This window comes from Lepidochelys kempii, chromosome 1, assembly GCF_965140265.1.
Source record: "Lepidochelys kempii isolate rLepKem1 chromosome 1, rLepKem1.hap2, whole genome shotgun sequence".
Lineage (NCBI taxonomy): Eukaryota > Metazoa > Chordata > Testudines > Cheloniidae > Lepidochelys > Lepidochelys kempii.
In genome coordinates this window covers 178,443,055-178,463,159 of record NC_133256.1, presented here as the reverse complement: position 1 = coordinate 178,463,159, position 20,105 = coordinate 178,443,055, and the positions used below count along the sequence as shown (strand labels likewise).

The following is a 20,105-nucleotide window of genomic DNA, read 5'->3' as shown; positions in this document are numbered from 1 at the left end:
GAGAAGAGGGTAATTAAAATGAGTCTACTGTGTAATGCATTTGAGGGGGATGTGCAAATTTAGTACATGGATAACTTAACTCCAGAATAAGAAACATTACTTCTGAGTTGTAGATGAAATTTGGTTTTTGAAATTGCTACATCCTTATTCTTAGGATAACTTGGAAGTTATGAAAATTCATTAGGTTGTTTTTGTTTTGTTTTTTAAATCTAACAAATATATATTAGAACTTTATAAGCAAAAAGGAAAACTTGCTATCCCATGTTAATTTTTCAACAGCTTTTTAAAATGTAGGTGTAAATTGTCTATACATTTATTTATTATTCTTTTATTTCTTTCCTCTGTCTACTTGTCTGTCCATAGATTGTGAATTCTTCATAGTAGGAACTTTTTTTTTCTTCAGTGTTTGGAAAGCACGTAGCACACAGTGGGTGCTACTGTAAATAAAATCATGCGTACATTCTATAAATATAACTATATTGCTCAAAAGCTTATGGATAATTCTCCCCAACTCATCCTGACAGTCCCCCATCTCCATTGTAGATGATCACCATGTTCTGTTCATTCTTTCTTTATGCCATCTCTAAAACCTCTGTCACTTGCCTCTCCGTTCCTACCACTAAAAACACTGGTGGACTTTGGCCCAGATCTTCAAACAAAATTTAGGCACCTAACTCCCATTATTTCAGTGGGAGTTTGGCCCCAATCCTCAAAGGAATTTTTATACCTAACTCCCACTGAAGTAAATGGGAATTAAGTTCCTAAATTCCTTTGAAGATATGGGTCTTTGTTCCTGTCTTGCCTTGACTAGTGTAGCTTTCTCCTCTTTGGCCTCCTTTTTCATTTCACTATCGTTTGGTCTGTCTGTAATGTTGTTGTGCTTTATTTTCCTCTTCAGTAATGTCTCTCCCCTATTCAAATCCTTTCTTTGGTTTTCACTCATCATTTTCTTTTAATTTTAAGCAGCTGGATCTTTCTTTCAAAGCGGTAAACAACTCTGCTATGGCCTACATCTCTTCCCCCATTTTTTGTTAACTTCCACTTATGTTCCTTTCACTTCATAAGCTTCAAGGGTTCGTGCTCCCTTTGTGTCTTGCTCCCACTCGTGTTCATTCCTTCTTTCCTTTTTCTTGGAAGTCTATTTTAAGCTCCATTTGACCATCATTTCTGTCTTCCAATACCACTTCAAACACCATTCTGCTCTGAAGCTTTTCAACAATAATCCTCAGATAGATGTTAACATTTTCAATTTTATGTAATTTTGTAAGGAATATGCAACACAAAATGTACCTGTATAGAATACTCTTTGTTAAATAACTAAGTCCCCAAGTTTAGTTTTTTCTCCTATTAATAGACCTCTTCACTGCACTTTCCAGCCTCTCTGTCCAACAGTCATAGTCTGTCTTCTTTGTATTTTTCATTTTGATTATAAGATATAATAAACAGGGACCGTTGCATTTTATTTACTTGTAAGATTCTCACACTTAAGGTGCTATGTCAGTTGTACACATTGCCTTCATTAATGCTCAGGATATGTCAGAATTGACTCTTAAGGTTTAAAAAGACTGAAGTTGGCTGCATTCCTTCAGGGATTTGTTACTAATCCTTTAAAAGGCTATTTTTGTTTTCTGAAAGTATAAATTACTCTAGACAACGATCGTTAAAATTGTGGTTCAGTACTTCGTCTTGCAGTAGTTAATAACTCACCAAAACCAATGCTTTTTAAATATTTTGCTTGAGTGCGACTATTATATAGTACAATTTAAAAACTTCATATTGGATGTTTAAATAGACTGCTGAACACTTAAGCAATTAGCTGTCCATCTTCTGAGAACTGCCATGAATACTCAGGAAAGCAATTGATAAATTGGTCTTTGTTTAATATCTCTCTGGGGAAAAATATAGATAGATAGATTTGATTTGCCAGTGTGTACAGTGGGTACGTTTTTTTTCTTGCTTATAAGTTTTGCACATATTAATGGGTATTAAAAGAAATCTCACTAGTATGCTAGAAGTTCAAAGCATCTTTACTGAAGGAGCTTTAGCCTTAGATTCAATTTGAAACTCGTTGTTTTTTACTTTAACACAATCACTGAATAAACATTTTTTTAAACAAAATCACTAACTACCTAGAGGTATCTGGCTATGAGTGTACTGTAGAATTCCTTTCTATAAGGGAGAGGCACAGATCATGGAAAAATTTAAAATCCAGTTTAGCAAAATTGCAATGGATTTGGGTGATTCCTGGTATATGCCTGGGTCAAAAACTCTGAAGAACTTACTGCACAAGGTCTATCTGTCCAGATATTGTGTTCATCACTGTGGTAATTGAGTGCTTTCCAGAGGTTATATAAAGTAAAAATGCACTTTGTTTTTTTTTCCCTCCCATTAACATACATGGAACCTGTAGGTAATTGGAGGATAGATGCCCTTGACAGGAGAAAATATGATCTTGGTTAGTTCTCAGTTCTTTCCACTGTAATCATTTTCACCTTAGCTGGATTTAGTGTCAGCCAATGTCTCGTCTAGGTACTGATCTTCCTTCAATATTTGGATAGCTGAAAGATGATGCAATCTGCACTGCGGTCTTTTTCAAAGATGGAGGTGGGTGGTTTCTCCACATGGCTGGAATTTAAGCCTCTGTTTCCTGATTTTTTTTTTCCCCAGTGATTTTATGAAAATATTAAATTGATAGGCTAGGAGAGCGGTAAAAGGGTGGAGCATTGCAGCGCTCAAGATGCAGAGGTATACCCACTCATAATGACCCACTAAGACTTGTATGATAAGTATCTGAACCAGATCAATGCAATTCCTTCCTGTCCTGCTAGGACTTTGAGGTGCATCAGCAGTATTTCCTGGCTGAATATGCTGAATGCTACTGAGATATCCTGTGTGGATATTTTCTTGCTTCCTGTCTCAAGGAGATGTTCCATCAGCATGATCTGCTCCATCTCTGTGCCACGACCAAGTCTAAAATCCAGTTGGAAAGGATCCAAAGAGTGGCAGAGGCCTGACAAAATTGGAGATGTTCTTTGAGCTAGCTTTTCAGTTGCCTTGCTTAGGGAGAGAGACTAAAAGCTTTGATATTGACAGTATCAGCTGCATGCTTTGAGTTGGTGAGGTCAGTTTCATTGAGTGATAGTCTTCTAAGAACTTATTGACTATTGTATGCTTAAGGGTGTGTGGGGAAATTGCTTTCTTCAAATGAATCACTGACTTCTTCTGCAAGTGAATCAATTGTTAACATTTTAATCTGTGCATTCCACAGAGATGTAAATAGATGGGTTTAAAAGAGCTGGATATGGAGAAGATTCCTAATTTTCGCTGCAAGTTTAAGAAACTGAGGAAGCTCTTTAAAGATACACCAGAATCTGTTTTTTCTGAGCTGCTGGGGGACAACAAACATGCTCAGATAGCTGGAAGTCAGTAGTCAAGGTGTCAGAAAAAGAGGGGACAGCATTGGCAGCTCACTAGAACAGAAGGTTTGGATGGTGGGGGGGACTGGATAAATGGAATTCCATTATAGTGTGCAAGTTCAGATCTCTTTACATGTCACGCTATTAAAATGGTAAAACAGTTTTATCCTAGTTGTTCCCCTCCCCCGCAAAAAGCAGCCATCTGCATTTAGTATAAAATACATATCCATGCTAATTGCTGTGCTGTACAATTTGACTTTTTAATATACAAGTAATTTGAAATATATCCTCAAAGGATGTGATTAGCCAACATTTTTATGGCTAGTATAATATTTTATAAGATTTCTGAAAATACTATATTAGTTTCGGCTTACTCCAATAAAAAAAACCCTCTCTTCATTGAGAGTGCACTGACCAATGGACTATTCCCTTGCTTTGTAACTTAGCCAACAATATCCTTATGTATCCAACAGATGTTTCACTTCTAGGCTTGTGGGATCAGAGACCGATTTTTTTTTCCTCTTCCTTTCAAATACCAGAGAACTCATGATGGAAATTTATTGCTCTGCACTAAAAGCGTTTTATCTTTCATGCTACATAATTTAGTCAGTCGGATTTAGATTTGAATTGAGATAATTTTGGAAAGATGTTTTAATGTACTGATAGATTTTAAAATGTTGCTGAAAATTTAGGTTTACATACATCTTTAAAAAAAACCCACTAACTAATATTAGTAGGAAGGTGTCTATGCAATTTGAAACTACTCAGTGAAAACAGCATTTTGTTTTGGATTTAAATATTCCACTATTGTGTGTGCAGCTGAAACAGGGCAACATTGTGTTTAGTACAATAAAAAGCAGGAACTGAAACTGTCTAATCTATTATTATCCAAACTGAGTGCCAGGCCAAAAGTAAAGTCATTATAAAGAAGGAAAGGAAAATCGGAATTGTATTAAATCCAAATTTTTAATAGCTCCAAAATATTAACAGAAGTAAGGAGATATGACCTCTTAATGGTTTTTAATCTGACACTGTCCTTTACCTAATTATGTAGGCAGTTGAACTTCTAAATCTTAACTTCCTCCTGTGCTGATGCTCACATCCTGTTAATATGTAACTTTAGGATCATGACGATATTTCTGACATTTTGTTTACCTTTGCAGGGAAACAAACTGAAGTTTGTCTTAATGATAGAATAATTGTCTAGGACTCTTTTGGGCTTCTCAGACCTTCCTTGTTTTAATATTAAAAACAAATTATACTCTTAAATGAACCACCAAGATCTCCATGTGTCTACCCTGAGGGCTGGTCTCCACTACCAGGGAGATTGATGCTGCTGCAATCAATGCAGCAGGGATCGATTTAGTGAGTCTGGTGAAGACCCACTAAATCGATCGCAGAGCACTCTTTGGTCAACCCTGGTATTTCAGCACTCCGAGAAGAGTAAAGGAAGTCGACCAGAGAGCGTCTTCCGTTGACACAGAGCAGTGGAGACACCAGGGTAAGTCGACCTAAGCTACATCGACTCCAGCTATGTTACTAATGTACCTGAAGTAGCATAACTTAGCTTGACTTACTCCCATAGTGAGGGCAAACCCTGAGTAACCACACTGATATAATGCCCTTCACAACCTCAGAGGTGATGGAAGAAATGTCATTGTCTGTGCCGGTGGTAGTGTGGGGGAAGAACTCTTGGACCGTTTTAAGAAAGCACATCCCTTTCCTTATTGGCTTCAGGAGAAGAGGAGGAGTGGGATTCTGCAACTCATTGGTTGTACAGAAGAGTGGAACATAAGGCTATTGACTTCCTGGCACCCAGTGGGATAGCTCGTAAGCCTTTCGCCCTGCCCATAGACACTATCCTGCACTGGGAAATAAAGCTCCCTACCAATCCCTTTGAATAGGACTGTATTTTAGGATCTTGTTGTGGGCTCATGCTGGTTGCCTTTTGGGGCTAGCAAGAAATTTCCTCTCACTGTCTGGTTGGCCAGGTTTCCAGTAAGTAAGTTAGATTATAAAATTAATTTTGTCATAGTTTAGTAGATCTCCAGTTCAGGTACTCATAAAATGAGGGGTTCAATTTCCTGAAAAATTGAAATTGTAATTGGAAGCGGATTAGGAGAGAGGATCCTAAAGAAGGTAGGGAATGCCTGGTGCAGTGAGGAGACAGCCCCCTTTATATTTTTGTGTGAGGTGAGCGTGATGGGGTCCTAGAAATAGTGCTAGGAACAGATAAATAGGAAGGGGAGCTGACAACAGCCATCCACCAGTTTGAATGAATTACAATAGGAAGGTTAACCTGTGCTGGACAAATTATTGATGAATAGTTCCAGCTATCTGTCTTAATAAAGTTGCAGTCTAGTTAAATCACATTCCTGGTCTTTTTCTTCATGCAATGTCTAGGGCAGTTTTTGTTTGTTCCCCTCATTCATCGTGTCCCACCTAAAACTTTAGGCCTCAGTCCTGCAGTCATTTCCACATATGCCTCACTTTACGTGGGAGAGTCTTCCCATTGACTTCAAGCCTGACTACTTGTGGGATAGAGGCGTGTGAATGGTAAGCTCTTCTGGGTAAAGGATCCAGTTTCCCTAAGTATTCAGTGGAACACCAAGCACGTTTTTGGGTACTATAAAGTAATTAATAAAATTGTTATAATGTCATTTGCTTTGATCTTGGTTTAAAAACTGCTTTTTCTATTACGTTAGACACAAATCAACACACTTATCCACACAACCAGCATATACAATAATCCCAAATACACATTGCCCCTGATCGCAGCACACAGCCCTCATTCACCACTCACACAACACTCCGGTGCATAACAAATCAGCATAACTAGCACACACAATAATGTCCAAAATACACAGCCACTCACAGGAGCTCAGACTCCTCATTTTCCATCAGCACGGATTTCCTAGCACCGCCCCATCTGCATCCACACAACACAACCAGTATACATAGTACTGAAAGAAGCATAGTTGACGTTTACTGTGCAACTATGAGTACACAGGGCTAGGACATCCAAGAGAAAATTTTGTAGCTCAGAAAGTGTCTGTATGTTCTGTTTGTTTTTTCTCCAAAATGATGTACATGACAAAGTTATAAACTGTGGAGTAAAAGGGCCTCATATGCCACAAGCAGCCTGTAAGCAGGTGAAAACCCCAGCCCACTCCAAATAAAACTATCCTCTCAAAGTCAAAATAAAGTCAGCTCTTCTGGAATCTATCTTTTTTGTTTTGTTTTTTTTTAAACCACAAGGGTACTTCCAAAATAACAACAACCCCAGGCTGCCTTATGTTTGGCTGCTCCTTTTGATTCCTTTACTCCAGTTCATGGGTTCTCCTCTGCTTTGAAGCACTTTGGCTTCCTTCCTTCAAGACTTGTCTGTTTTTTGCCAAACTTTAATTATTGCTACTTGAGGGCTGCTCCACTGGGTCAAAAAAACCCAGTATCATTTTTACTAGGATCCTCCCCTGCTAACAGGATGTAGTTTTCAGTAAAATCAGCCTATAACATAGTCCAATATTAATGTTTAAAATTTATATTCTGGGAATGCCTAGTGGCCAACCAAATCAAGGTCCTTTTTTGCTAAGTGCAGTACAAACCCATATTATGGTAGCAAAGCTTCACAGTAAAGGTAACTTTCTTGAGACTCAGTGATTTGTTCAAAGGTTGGCTTGGTATGGTGATCCTTTAATTTGGGATTTTCTCCTGGGTTGGTACGTTCTTGTCATGAAGGTATTGACAGTGAATCAGGTCAATTGTCTTTGTAGCTGAAATGGCCAATGGTGTTTGTTGTTTTTCCCTACCACTGTGGTGAAAATGACCAATGAAACCTTGTGAAGGGGCCATTTAGGCATGCTGATGGCAAATGTAAAGTTGATGCCTGGAATGTCTAAACATTATCCAAAACAGCTAAAGCCATCCTACAAGCAGTTGAAAAGCCTGAACTTTGAGATCTGTGCTTTTTCAGAAGTGGGCTGGCTAGGAAATGGTGACAAGACAATTGAAAAACACAGGATTAATGCTTTTAATTCTCATAGTCGCCTTCAGTTGCTTCATAGCCACATTTTACTTTTGGGAAGTTCTGTGGCCTGTATTATACAGGATGTCAGACTAGATGATCACCATGTCCTTAGGATCTATGAACGTATGAAGTAGCAAGACAAGATCAGAAATGAAGATATTCAAAACTGAACCCAGCCAGTGCCTCAGTTAGCACTGGTTCGGTGTGGGTGGCTTTCTTGGCATGGAAGTATTATGAGATTGAAAGAATTCTGAAGTGATTATACCAGGAATGCTACTACAGAGCTGGCAATTTTGGGTGCCAGAAGCTTCAGTGGTGCAATAATGTTTCCAGTGATGGCCATAAACTGAGTATACACCTAGATTACTTTAATCATTTTGCTCAAGCACAATTGAGGGGGCCTCCAATCTGCAAAGAGGCAAAATCCCTTTGGGATTTGACCTGATGATGATGATGATTCTCATAGAAAATTAAAGCACGTATCTTCTGGTAGCCATGTTGACGGTCCTGGGGTTTTCTTTGTTTTTGTTTTGTTTTTCCTTCATGAAATGTGATAATTTCAAAGAGTTAGAATGTTTTAATTGCTTCTGGGAAATATTTTTTTATTGTTGTATTAGAGAGAATACACAGAGTGTTAGTGTCTCTTCAGCCTGTTTTCTGTCAATTTTGCACTCATGTCGCCTAGGTATACTACTAAAAATATTGAAAGTTCCCAAATTAAACCTTTCAATACTCTCTCTAAAATTTAGTTTGATTAAGGATGCATAGACTATTGCGAGCCAAAATGCAGCCAGATTTTGCTCACTAATGAGACTGATATGTATCCTCAAAATTAGTGTGATGTAGACAATGAATAGGGAGCAACAAAACTGTACAAAAAATAATCCACTGATTCATATAATTTTGCTTTCCCTCTACTATTTTCCACATTACAATCACTTTTAGCATATTGTGCCATCTGAATTTCTCCAACACTGAATGGTTGGGCTTCTGGTCTCCTCAGTGCAACTGCCAGGCAGCAGGATCAGTCTGGATTTGGAGACTTGAGGGTTTTTTTAAACTGGAACGGACAATGTTTTGCTTTAGGGAAAAGACAGATATAGCAGAGGCAACTTGAGACTCCCTGTGGTTACTTCTTAGTTTTTTCAGCCAGAAGTATATAGTAAGCGATTTGCTTTTGACATCTTCAGATGGTGTGGTAGCTCAAACAGAAATATAATTAGGTCATGGTGTCTTAGCAACATAACATGCTTTAGGGTTACCTTTTAAATTAGGAAAGTGTGATTGGATGTTACAGACCTTCTCTGGTCCATGCTGCCTACCTCTCTCCTTGCCCTTCCCTGCCAAGAAAAGCCACTGAAGCTCAGGTACCAACAAGTCTCAGTCCTCCAGCAGCTAGAAGTGCTGGGAGGAGGCAGTAGCCTATCCGGCAAGATAAGAAGGTATGCCTGCTTCTACTACAGGCAACTGTGGGTGAAACTGGCACAGGAGACGAGGAGCTTGAGGGTCCTAACCCAGAGCTCCAGGCCCAGGTCAGGGCCTAACTGTCAGTCTGTATCATCAGTTAAGCAGTGGGAAACTGATTATTTTGCTTTGAAGTTTATAGTCTGAGGCAGCCAAATTTTGAGTTTAGCAGTTAAATGAAGTTAAAGGACTAGCTAAAAGCTCACTGCATAAAACACCTTTTGCAGCCAACTTTTGATAGGCAGACCTTTCAAATATCCCTTCAACCAGCTTTAGAAGCCATGACCGACAGAGGATCCTTTTACATTCTATACACTTTTTAAATTGAGATTTTCCTACTGGACTTCAATGTCCTTTAACAGGAGTCGTATTTTAATTACAGAGGTTGTAGGCAGAACACCTCTTTTTTGCTGATCTTCTCACTTCTCCGATGATAAACTCCAACACCAACTGAAAAAAAAAATCTTTCTGATATAAAGATCTAATCTTCCTGGCTTATACTTAAAGAAGATGACTTCTGTTTTCAGGGAACTTATTGAAAGTTTTGCATGCAACCAAAGGGGAAGGGATAGCCGTTAGAGTTCAATATTGTTTTCTTTTACCCAGAGTAGCTGCTTCTTTCTTTTCCTGTGAATACTCAAAAAATATGAGAACATTTTGTTGCCAGTATATCAATTGTTAGAAATTGCAGTGATGCACCTCCTAGTTCTGTCTCATACTTTGAAAGGTCTAGTTGCTGTCTTTAAAAAAAAAAAAAAAAATTCTAGGAGATGGAGAAGGATTGGACCTATTTCCAATTTAATGGCTAACCCATCATGTCATTAAGCACATCTTAAAAATGGAGTCCAATAACTTGTTTTCCTTGCTTGGCATTAATAGATGTATGTATCCAATTGTGTTACAATCCAATTTCATGTTGTCTCTAGTTATCTAAAATGTCTGCTGGGTGACAAGAATCTAGCAACCTCCCTGAGGTGGGCTTTGCGCTGATTTTCATGTGAGCAGTGTCCCTTTAAAGTACTTAAGGAGTCAATCAGAGGGTATGTCTACACTACGGAATTAGGTCGAATTTATAGAAGTCATTTTTTTAGAAATCGGTTTTATATATTCGAGTGTGTGTGTCCCCACAGAAAATGCTCTAAGTGCATTAACTCGGCGGAGAGCTTCCACAGTACCGAGGGAAGCATCGACTTCCGGAGTGTTGCACTGTGGGTAGCTATCCCACAGTTCCCGCAGTCTCCGTTGTCCATTGGAATTCTGGGTTGAGATCCCAATGCCTGATGGGGCTAAAACATTGTCGTGGGTGGTTCTGGGTACAAATAATCAGGCCCCCATTCCCTCCCTCCCTCCATGAAAGCAAGGGCAGACAATTGTTTCGTGCCTTTTTTCCTGAGTTACCTGTGCAGACGCCATACCACGGCAAGCATGGAGCCCGCTCAGGTAACCGTCACCGTATGTCTCCTGGGTGCTGGCAGACGTGGTACTTCTTTGCTACACAGTAGCAGCAACCCATTGCCTTCTAGCAGCAGACGGTGCAATACGACTGGTAGCCGTCATCGTCATGTCCGAGGTGCTCCTGGCGAGCGCCTGGGCAGACATGGGCGCAGGGACTAAATTTGGAGTGACTTGACCAGGTCATTCTCTTTAATCCTGCAGTCAGTCCTATTGAACCGTCTTATGGTGAGCAGGCAGGCGATACGGATTGCTAGCAGTCCTATTGCATCATCTTCCGCCGGGCAGCCATGAGATGTGGATGGCATGCAGTCCTTCTGCACCATCTGCTGCCAGCCAAAGATATAAAAGATAGATGGAGTGGATCAAAACAAGAAATAGACCAGATTTGTTTTGTACTCATTTGCAACCCAGCCCCCCGTCTAGGGGACTCATTCCTCTAGGTCACACTGCAGTCACTCACAGAGAAGGTGCAGCGAGGTAAATCTAGCCATGTATCAATCAGAGGCCAGACTAACCTCCTTGTTCCAATAAGAACAATAACTTAGGTGCACCATTTCTTATTGGAACCCTCCGTGAAGTCCTGCCTGAAATACTCCTTGATGTAAAGCCACCCCCTTTGTTGATTTTAGCTCCCTGAAGCCAACCCTGTAAGCCATGTCTTCAGTCGCCCCTCCCTCCGTCAGAGCAATGCAGACGATCGTTACGCGCCTTTTTTCTGTGTGGACGCCATACCAAGGCAAGCATGGAGGCGGCTCAGCTCACTTTGGCAATTAGGAGCACATTAAACACCACACGCATTATCCAGCAGTATATGCAGCACCAGAACCTGGCAGAGCGATACCGGGCGAGGAGGCGACGTCAGCGTGGTCACGTGAGTGATCAGGACATGGACACAGATTTCTCTGAAAGCATGGGCCCTGCCAATGCATGCATCATGGTGCTAATGGGGCAGGTTCATGCTGCGGAACGCCGATTCTGGGCTCAAGGAAACAAGCACAGACTGGTGGGACCGCATAGTGTTGCAGGTCTGGGACGATTCCCAGTGGCTGCGAAACTTTCGCATGCGTAGGGGCACTTTCATGGAACTTTGTGACTTGCTTTCCCCTGCCCTGAGGCACATGAATACCAAGATGAGAGCAGCCCTCACAGTTGAGAAGCGAGTGGCGATAGCCCTGTGGAAGCTTCCAACGCCAGACAGATACCGGTCAGTTGGGAATCAATTTGGAGTGGGCAAATCTACTATTGGGGCTGCTGTGATGCAAGTAGCCCACGCTATCAAAGATCTGCTGATATCAAGGGTAGTGACCCTGGGAAATGTGCAGGTCATAGTGGATGGCTTTGCTGCAATGGGATTCCCTAACTGTGGTGGGGCCATAGACGGAACCCATATCCCTATCTTGGCACCGAAGCACCAAGCTGGCGACTACATAAACTGCAAGGGGTACTTTTCAATAGTGCTGCAAGCACTGGTGGATCACAAGGGACATTTCACCAGCATCAACGTGGGATGGCCGGGAAAGGTACATGACGCTCGCATCTTCAGGAACTCTGGTCTGTTTCAAAAGCTGCAGGAAGGGACTTTATTCCCAGACCAGAAAATAACTGTTGGGGACGTTGAAATGCCTGTATGTATCCATGGGGACCCAGCCTACCCCTTAATGCCATGGCTTATGAAGCCGTACACAGACAGCCTGGACAGTAGTCAGGAGCTGTTCAACTATAGGCTGAGCAAGTGCAGAATGGTGGTAGAATGTGCATTTGGATATTTAAAGGCGCACTGGTGCAGTTAACTGACTCGCTTAGACCTCAGCGAAACCAGTATTCCCACTGTTATTACTGCTTGCTGTGTGCTCCACAATATGTGTGAGAGTAAGGGGGAGACGTTTACGGCAGGGTGGGAGGTTGAGGCAAATCGCCTGGCTGCTGGTTGCGCACAGCCAGACATCAGGGCGGTTAGAAGAGCACAGGAGGGCGCGGTACGCATCAGAGAAGCTTTGAAAACCAATTTCATGACTGGCCAGGCTATGGTGTGGAAGTTCTTTGTTTCTCCTTGATGAAACCCCCCGCCCCTTGGTTCACTCTGCTTCCCTGCAAGCTTACGACCCTCCCCTCCTCCCTTTAATCATTGCTTGCAGAGGCAATAAAGTCATTGTTGCTTCACGTTCATGAATTCTTTATTCATTCATCACACAAATAGGGGGACGACTACCAAGGTAGCCCAGGAGGGGTGGTGGAGGAGGGAAGGAAAATGCCACACAGCATTTTAAAAGTTTACAACTTTAAAATTTATTGAATGCCAGCCTTCTTTTTTTGGGGCAATCCTCTGTGGCGGAGTGGCTGGTTGGCTGGTGGCCCCCCCACTGCGTTCTTGGGCGTCTGGGTGTGGAGGCTATGGAACTTGGGGAGGAGGGCAGTTGGTTACACAGGGGCTGTAGTGGCAGTCTGTGCTCCAGCTGCCTTTGCTGCAGCTCAACCATACACTGGAGCATACTGGTTTGGTCCTCCAGCAGCCTCAGCATTGAATCCTGCCTCCTCTCATCACACTGCTGCCACATTTGAGATTCAGCCCTCTCTTCAGCCCGCCACCTCTCCTCCCGGTCATTTTGTGCTTTCCTGCACTCTGACATTATTTGTCTCCACGCATTCGTCTGTGCTCTGTCAGTGTGGGAGGACTGCATGAGCTCAGAGAACATTTCATCACGAGTGCGTTTTTTTTCTTTCTAATCTTCACTAGCCTCTGGGAAGGAGAAGATCCTGTGATCATTGAAACACATCCAGCTGGTGGAGAAAAAAAAAGGGACAGCGGTATTTAAAAAGACACATTTTATAAAACAGTGGCTACACTCTTTCAGGGTAAACCTTGCTGTTAACATTACATACATAGCACATGTGCTTTTGTTACAAGGTCGCATTTTGCCTCCCCGCACTGCGTGGCTACCCCCTCAACCCTCCCCCCTCCCCGTGGCTAACAGCAGGGAACATTTCTGTTCAGCCGCAGGCAAACAGCTCAGCAGGAACGGGCTCCTCTGAATGTCCCCTGAAGAAAATCACCCTATTTCAACCAGGAGACCATGAATGATATCTCACTCTCCTGAGGATAACACAGAGAGATAAAGAACGGATGTTGTTTGAACGCCAGCAAACATACACTGCAATGCTTTGTTGTACAATGATTCCCGAGTACGTGTTTCTGGGCTGGAGTGGTAAAGTGTCCTACCATGAAGGACGCAATAAGGCTGCCCTCCCCAGAAATCTTTTGCAAAGGCTTTGGGAGTACATCCAGGAAAGCCGTGAATGCCAGGGCAAATTAATCCTTTTGCATGCTTGCTTTTAAACCATGTATAGTATTTTAAAAGATACACTCACCGGAGGTCCCTTCTCCACCTGCCGGGTCCAGGAAGCAGCCTTGGGTGGGTTCGGGGGGTACTGGCTCCAGGTCCAGGGTGAGAAACAGTGCCTGGCTGTCAGGAAAACCGGTTTCTCTGCTTGCTTGCTGTGAGCTATCTACTGCCGCCGCCGCCGCTTCCTCCTCATCATCTTCATCTTCGTCCCCAAAACCTGCTTCCGTGTTGCCTCCATCTCCATTGAAGGAGTCAAACAACACGGCTGGGGTAGTGGTGGCTGAACCCCCTAAAATGGCATGCAGCTCATCATAGAAGCGGCATGTTTGGGGCTCTGACCCGGAGCGGCCGTTTGCCCCTCTGGTTTTCTGCTAGGCTTGCCTCAGCTCCTTAAGTTTCACGTGGCACTGCTTCGGATCCCTGTTATGGCCTCTGTCCTTCATGCCCTGGGAGATTTTGACAAAGGTTTTGGCATTTCGAAAACTGGAACGGAGTTCTGGTAGCACGGATTCCTCTCCCCATACAGCGATCAGATCCCGTACCTCCCGTTCGGTCCGTGCTGGAGCTCTTTTGCGATTCTGGGACTCCATCATGGTCACCTCTGCTGATGAGCTCTGCATGGTCACCTGCAGCTTGCCACGCTGCCCAAACAGGAAATGAGATTCAAAAGTTCCCAGTTCTTTTCCTGTCTACCTGGCCAGTGCATCTGAGTTTAGCGCTGTCCAGAGCGGTCACAATGGAGCACTCTGGGATAGCTCCCGGAGGCCAATACCGTCGAATTGTGTCCACAGTACCCCAAATTCGAGCCGGCAAGGCCGATTTAAGCGCTAATCCACTTGTCAGTGGTGGAGTAAGGAAATCGATTTTAAGAGCCCTTTGAGTCGAAATAAAGGGCTTCATCGTGTGGACGGGTGCAGGTTTACATCGATTTAACGCTGCTAAATTCAACCTAAAGTCCTAGTGTAGACCAGGGCATAGAAGTAGCAGCAGGACTATGATAAAAAGATATATATTGGTAGTCACCTATCAAAACTAGGTGGCAACTGCAGCAGTAAATGAAATTTTTCAGATGCTAAACAAGGAAGGATTGGTGGTCAATTATGTGGAAAAATACTCTTGTCTCTGTGTCTCAGGTGGTACAAGTTAAAAAACTCTTGCAGGAGAGAGTTTCAGAAATGCAATTTCCGCACACTCTTTGGCTGTTCTTCCAGGCTGTTGTACTCATGCCGAGAAGCAGTTCCAAGGGCGAAGCTGCTGTTCTTACTGATCTGACATTTTTGGAAAAATCTGAAGACTTATGTGTAGTTATTCTTCCTTCATTCTTTGTCTACTGTGGTGGATGGGAGACTATAACATTTTGAAAGGAGATTTTGGGATAGTTGCTGTTCAAAACAGACACGATTCCAAGTGGGCACTTCCCCTGTTCTTTGTGTTACACTTTGGTGGTGGCAGCTTTTAACCTAAGCTGATAAGAATAAGCTTAGGGTTTTTTTCATGCAGGTTCCCACATCTGTAGGCAAATTGAAAGAGTTGGACTTGAAGGGTTGAATTGTCACTTGGATCTCTGGGTCGATAAAATTTGGGTCCGCTAAGGAAGCATGGATAGCCGACACTTGTGCTTCGGTGTCCCTCCACGCAGTGACCTTCTTCCCGCCCACACTCCATTTCCCTCTGCTCTGAGGGTATCTGGGCCTGAGGACCTCTGGTGTGATTCCGGTGCAAAGAACTGTAATCTGTTGGGGTTCTTGGGGCAGTTGGCCTTTAGGTTAAAAGCTGCCACCACCACAGTGTTACACAAAGAACAGGGGAAGTGCCCACTTGGAAACGTCTCCCCCCCAAAATATCCCCCCAACCACTACACCCCCTTTCCTGGGGAAGACTTGATAAAAATCCTCACCAATTTGCATAGGTGAACACAGACCCAAGCCCTTGGATCTTAAGAACAATGAAAAAGCAATCAGGTTCTTAAAAGAAGAATTATAATTGAAGAAAAAGTAAAAGAATCACCTCTGTTAACTCAGGATGGTAAATACCTTACAGGGTAATCCGATTCAAAACATTAGAGAATCCCTCTAAGCAAAACCTTAAGTTAGAAAAAGACACAAAAACAGGAATATACATTCCATTCAGCACAACTTATTTTGTCAGCCATTTAAACAAAACAGAATCTAACGCATATCTAACTAGATTGCTTACTAACTCTTTACAGGAGTTCTGAGCTGCGTTCCTACTCGGGTCCCGGCAAAAGGAACACACAGACAGAGAGGACCCTTTGTTTCGCGCCCCCCCCCCCCCCAGCTTTGAAAGTATCTTGTCTCCTCATTGGTGATTTTGGTCAGGTGCAAGCGAGGTTATCTTAGGTTCTTAACCCTTTACAGGTGAAAGGGTTTTTCCTCTGGCCAGGAGGGATTTAAAGGTGTTTACCCTTCCCTTTATATTTATGACAGCAGTAGATAACTGATCCCAGTTTCCATTTTTCTCCATGTTTTGCTTTTCCTTCAATTCTCCTATGACAGATATGACACATTGCAATGTATCCCTTAAGTTTTTATAATGAGTGATTAGCACTTTAAATCTGCTTGTTTCTGAAGAAAATCTAGCTGTTGGAGGAGACATATTGACTTTCAAGTTGTGGACTCCTATTCCAACAGTGGGTTTCAGTAATATAGCTGACATTCAGAGGTGGGCCATAATCTGAACGAATCACTCAAACCCCACAAAAGAATTTAGGGGGTTCTGATAAAATTGAAACTTGGACCTGAACCACCTGAACCAAATCACTTTGGTTTTCCAAGTCCAGTTCCGCTGACAATAGTATGCTGAAGAAGGTGGGTGTATTGGGGGTTGATTCTATTGAAAACCAGCAGAGAACAAAATGTGATAATTAGCTTTTCAGACTTTGAATATGCCTGCATTGCAGTCCGAGGTATGATTGCAGCTTGTGTCGCTCCACCTAATAATAGCAGTAAAGACATGGCAGCGTAGATGCCAGGGCATGATAGGAACATGAGTGTGTGCCCAGAGTTCCAGGTGGGCCTATGCAGCTTGCACTGGAGTCTTCTAGAGTAAACCAAGGTTGGGTATGCCTCCATGAGTTGCAATCACACCTCTGATTGTAAAGTAGACATGCCCTTTGAGAGTCTAAAAACAGACCTCCCAAGCACACAGTGTCAGTTGGGAAATCTCCCTTGAACCTAAATATGTCCAATTACAGTATGCATTTGAAACAATCCCATGAGATGTTATCGGGGAGGTATGCAATTTACCTTTGTTAGGCCCATTGTGGGCAGGGGGTGGGGAGGTAAAGGGAAAAGTAAAGGTCACACTCTTCCACACCAGCTGTGTCTGTCTCCATATAAGCAGAGGAAACTCAGATGGGATTAGAGTAGGATTCAAATTGTGTAGTGCATTACTTGGTGTAGTTCCATTGATTTTTATTGAGAGTCGTTGCATAGCAATTTAATGCTCGGTGTAAGGGTGGCAGATTTTTTTTCCCTGGGTGAATGAATGTCCTAGCTTTCCTAAATACAATTATAGCCATGTGGTTAAGTAAGTAAACAGGGTAGTTCCTGGCTTGTTTTAATCTATTCATGGTTCTTTTCTTTTCATTTTTTGTTTTGCTTTATAAAATAAATGCAAATATATTATTAAGAATTCTTGATTACATCTTACTTCTGCAAAACCTCCGTGGTTTTCCCAGGCATTTTGTGTGGTCAGATACTGGGTGAATGGTAGGAGAGTCTTAGTTTGAGGGTGTTTGCTTTTATTTTGGTACAGTGGTCCAATCTACATACTGTGTAAATTTATATTTATATTTTGTATACCTGCCAGACCTCTGGATTTTTAAATAAAACAAAATAAATATTGAAGGTGATATTATCTGATACATAGTACCTAAAAGAGAATTTATCCTTTCCTAACAAATCCATGTGATCCTATCAAAGCAGGCAGTGTATACAGTACAAACCAGTGTTTATACCAAAATCTTAACGAGAGCTGGGTGAATTTTTTTGTGTCAAACTGTTTTTACCAAAAAATGCAGATTTTTGTCAACTGAAACATTTTGCGAATTTGTGCCAAATAGTTTTCATCAAAAAAGGAAAAGAAAAATTCTGAACAAAAATTTTCAGAACAAAATATTTTGACTTTTTTCCACTTGAAATTAATTTTCATTTTGAAATGTACTTACATTTTATTCAGAAAGGCTCACAGATGAAACAAACGGTTAAGCTTAAAAGGAAATGATTTTACTTTTTCATGGAAAAATTTGAAAATTTTCAACATGACTAGCAAAAAATCAATTAGTCATATAACTCTAATCCCATGCTCAAAGTGAAGAGGAAGAGTATATTACAGAGCTACAACACTGAGTATCTTTGAGAGCTTCAGGATGGTCACTTGGGTGAGGTCTGATGGACACAACATTGAGAGATCTGGTCTTCCGAAAAAAGACCAAGCTTTTTACTTATCCTTACCTCTCTGGGCTAGCCAACAATGATGATAGCATGGGACTGCTCTACAATTTCTTCAGTATGATGATCTTCTGTTCTCATCTGTCCAAATTCCTCTTTTTGCTGTATAAAGAACACAAGACACCATAAATAGCAGCAGTTCAGATCTGATTTTCTCAATGAAAAATAATACTTCATTCAGAGTAAACACATTTCACTTTAAATGCTCGGTTTATGAAATGGGAAGAATTTTTTTACAGGCACCTTCCTAAAGTCCCAAAGTCAGTTACATCAGGAGCTTTTTACAGGATTTGGGTGGATTCTCTCATGGATCTTTAGCTGAAGGAAATGTTTTCTTTATGCATCTTAATTGAAGTTTCAGAATTTTTCTGGGAAGGTTTAGATATGGTCTTTATTTAGAGCTGTTTCATGCATCAAAGAGCCATTTTTGGAGACATAAGGAGCATGGTGATATAGTTGTGTGTGCTGTGGGGGTTTTTTTGGTGGGTGAGCGGGGTTTTGGGTCTGGACTTGGAACTGGATAACATTTTGTTTTGATATCAAGACTTTTCAGATTGGCTTACACTTAGGAAGGAAAAAATCTATTTTATATTATTTCATATTTGTATATTGCATCAATAGATTTGATGGTGCATTAAGGAGAGAATAAAGGCAATATTTGCCCTAAGGAGCTTAACAGTATTTATCTAACTTTGTGATCCTCCTTTTGATTCTTCACATCTGTTTTCCCCAAGGTCTGAATTCTTGTAAAAAATAGCTGTGGTACAATTTAATAAACTGGAAACATGATTTTTCATAATATGGTTCATTTAACTAGCCGTGTGAAAGTGAATCAGTATGGCTCACTCTAATAGGAGGCAACCAACCTGTTGACTTCTGATATAGGACTTCAGTGATACTAGACTAGGGAACGCAAGTCGGTTACAGCCTCTAACCCAGTACGGTCTGATTTGGAAAAAAATGTAGCTCAGCTGTGCATTTAGCATCAGATACGATGTGCGACTAATAGGTGCTGTGCTTCTATATTTACCAAATATCCCTTGTGGGGTAGATTTTTTTTTACATGAAAATTACAGGATTGGTGCCCACTGTAAGATTTATGTTGATAATTGAAGCTGCTTCTACTCAATAAAACATAAATGGAGCTTAAAAACAAGGGTAAAGGAAAAGAAAGATTAAAAAAAATAGTATGTAGATACACAGAAAGATTATAACTTTGTTGTCAAGGCCGTTTTATCTCCTCAGGCAGTTGTCACTAAATTTGCTGTTAACGCTCACTATGTGTCAGTCAGCTATTCCTACAACTTTTGTCCCCTTGTGCTTCAAGGAACTTTCCAGAAAAAGGTTACTTTATAAAGCATCAGCATAGAAATCTGTTAATGGTTGGTTCTGTCATTTTAACTTCTCTATTATTACCCATCAAACAAGTGTAAAGAATACATGAAAATTCTTAAAATTTCCTGAGAACTTGACCTCACGTGAGATTCTCTCCTCCCCCTCTACCCTGATCCCCCACAGGAAATCAGAATGTCTCAATTTTCAAGAAAGTTTTGAGTGAGGTGTTTGCACTGTTGTTGCTTATGGTAAAGGACAGTGCATAAGAAGAGCATGGAATATATTTGGATTGAGAGCTTGCTTTCTTGTATCTTGGGCCTTATCGGTAGTGATAATAAAGAAGGCTTGAGTGTGGTATTATGTGTAATTTTTAAATTAGGTGACTAGTGTAATCCATTAAATATAGAATAGGTAATGTACCTAAAATCTATGCAAGCTTTTGCCTTTTTAAAAATACTTGAAAATATAATACATTCAAATAGATGAATTTAGCATTTTTAGATCTTCTAAATGCTTTATAAGTGTTACAGTTACCTTATTTTGATCCCTCATTTCTATTTTTTTTCCTTAAGGGATACAGGAGATATGAGTTCCT

The 20,105-nt window shown here is 41.3% G+C and overlaps 1 protein-coding gene across 4 annotated transcripts in view; it reads left to right on the top strand.

Annotated features, from left to right (window-relative positions):
* ROBO1 (roundabout guidance receptor 1) overlaps positions 1 to 20,105 on the top strand; it is a 440,544-nt gene that overhangs the window by 42,920 nt on the left and 377,519 nt on the right. The gene's annotated exons all lie outside the window — the stretch shown is intronic.